Source organism: Cucurbita pepo, unplaced genomic scaffold (assembly GCF_057944985.1).
Source record: "Cucurbita pepo subsp. pepo isolate OVF unplaced genomic scaffold, ASM5794498v1 scafford_35, whole genome shotgun sequence".
NCBI classification, from domain to species: domain Eukaryota; kingdom Viridiplantae; phylum Streptophyta; class Magnoliopsida; order Cucurbitales; family Cucurbitaceae; genus Cucurbita; species Cucurbita pepo.
In genome coordinates, this window is record NW_028257940.1 from 107,501 (window position 1) to 110,000 (window position 2,500).

Genomic DNA, 2,500 nt, shown 5'->3' on the forward strand with positions numbered 1-2,500 from the left:
CATCATCGTACCAACCATCAACCATCCTCAAGCCAGCCCAAGTTAGAAGGCAACATCGCAACATTTCATTCTCAACAAGGCTCATGTCACATGCCCAAAGGCGCACCCGACACTGCCTGACCGTGCAAGTTTCGCCACCGCACCGCCGCCGTCAACCGCCCTCGTCCGCCGACCACCACTCCCACGCCCCAAGCATATGCCCATGTGCGGCGCATAGTGCTTGGGGCGTGTGGGTGGTGGAAGATATAGGGGTACCCCCGTGCCCAGCCCATGCAGACTAGTCACCCCCCTATATAGTACATTTTGAGGCATTTTTGGTCTGCCAGGCCTAGATACGATTTTTCTGAGCCGTCATACGGTCAAATATCTCAAGTTTTAGAGTGTTTTTTTCCATGAACTCGATTGATTCATGGATTGGACATTGTAATGGATCTAGAAATCAAGTTTCATAATTTTTCAACCAACCAATTTTTTTTAATGAATTTTTAAAAATTAAATAATAAGAAATTAAAAAAAATAGCTAGATTTGTCAAAAAAATCTGAAATTTTTTGGGAATCATTCTTTCATGTTTCTTAGCTCCCAGAAAAAAAATTACAACAAACCGACCACTCCACAAGTACTTTCACAATTAATGGGTGATGGATGGGGCGCGGGCGTGCACGCAGCAGCACGCGGGGCGGGGCGGGGCGCGCGCGCGCAGAAGAACGCGGGCGGGGCGGGGCGCGCGCGCGCGGGAGACGCTGGCGGGGCGGGGCGCGCGCGCGCAGAAGCACGCGGGCGGGGCGGGACGGGGCGCGCGCGCGCGGGAGAACGAGGGCTGGGCGGGGCGGGGCGCGCGCGCGCAGAAGCACGCGGGCGGGGGGGGACGGGGCGCGCGCGCGCGGGAGAACGAGGGCTGGGCGGGGCGGGGCGCGCGCGCGCAGAAGCACGCGGGCGGGGCGGGACGGGGCGCGCGCGCGCGGGAGAACGAGGGCTGGGCGGGGCGGGGCGCGCGCGCGCAGAAGCACGCGGGCGGGGCGGGACGGGGCGCGCGCGCGGGAGAACGAGGGCTGTGCGGGGCGTGGGGCGCGCACGCGCGCGCGCGCTGGCGGGGCAGGGCGGGGGTGGGGCAGGGCGGGGCGCACGCGGGTGGGGCATGGCGGGGCGGGCGAGCGCGAGGGAACGTTCCGACACTGCCCCACCGTGCGCGTTCCGCCACCGCACCACCGTCGTCAAACGCCCTCGACCTCCGACCACCACCCGTACGGCCCAAGCATATGCCCATGTGCGGCGCATAGTGCTTGGGGCGTGGGGGTGGCGGAAGATATAGGGGGTACCCCCGTGCCCAGCCCATGCAGACTAGTCACCCCCCTATATAGTACATTTTGAGGCATTTTTGGTCTGCCAGGCCTAGATACGATTTTTCTGAACGGTCATACGGTCAAATATCTCAAGTTTTATAATATTTTTTTCCATGAACTCGATTGATTCATGGATTGGACATTGTAATGGATCTAGAAATCAAGTTTCATAGTTTTTCAACCAACCAATTTTTTTTAATGAATTTTTAAATATTAAATAATAAGAAATTAGAAAAAATAGTTAGAGTTGTAAAAAAAATCTGAAATTTTGTGGGAATCATTCTTTCATGTTGCTTAGCTCCCAGAAAAAAAAATTACAACAAACCAACCACTCCACATGTACTTTCACAATTAATGGATGATGATTGTAAAAACAAGGTCCTGGTGGGTGTCTTAGTGTAATGTACTTGCTCTAGTATCAAAACTCTTCATTTTATTGTTTTAGACAACCAAAAGAAAAAAAAAAATAGTTAAATTTTTACGGGTGTCACTCTTTTCTTAGTTCCCCCCAAAAAAAAAAAAGTCACAACAATACAAGCATTAAAAATGAACATTCACTTTTCACGGGTATTGGGTTTGATGATATTTTTATAGTCCAAGGTTTTATACACGTTCTTACTTTCCACGGATGTTAGGTGTGATGAATTGTTGTAGGGGCTAACCTTCAAGGCTTTATACGTGTACTCACGCTTCATAGGTATTGGGTGTGATGTTTTCTTTATGGAGGTAACATCCAACACTTTTGATATGCTGTTGGTAGAACATTTATCACACATAGCATAGGATGGGGCTTGGCGTGCGCGAGGTGAGTGGGGGCGCGGGGGTGTGCAGGGAGAGCGCGCGGGGGCGTGCGGGGGGTGTGCGGGGGGAGTGCGCGGGGGTGTGTGGGGGGAGCGCGCGCGGGGGGCGTGTAGGGTGTGCGAGGGTGGGCGGGGGGTGTGCGGGGGGAGTGCGCGGGGGGCGTGCAGGGTGTGCGAGGGTGGGCGGGTGGAGTGCGCGGGGGGCGTGCGAGGGTGGGCGGGTGGAGTGCGCGGGGGGCGTGCAGGGTGGGAGTGCGCGGGTGGAGTGCGCGGGGGGCGTGCAGGGTGTGCGAGGGTGGGAGTGCGCGGGTGGAGTGGGTGGGTGGAGTGCGCGGGGGGCGTGCAGGGTGTGCGAGGGT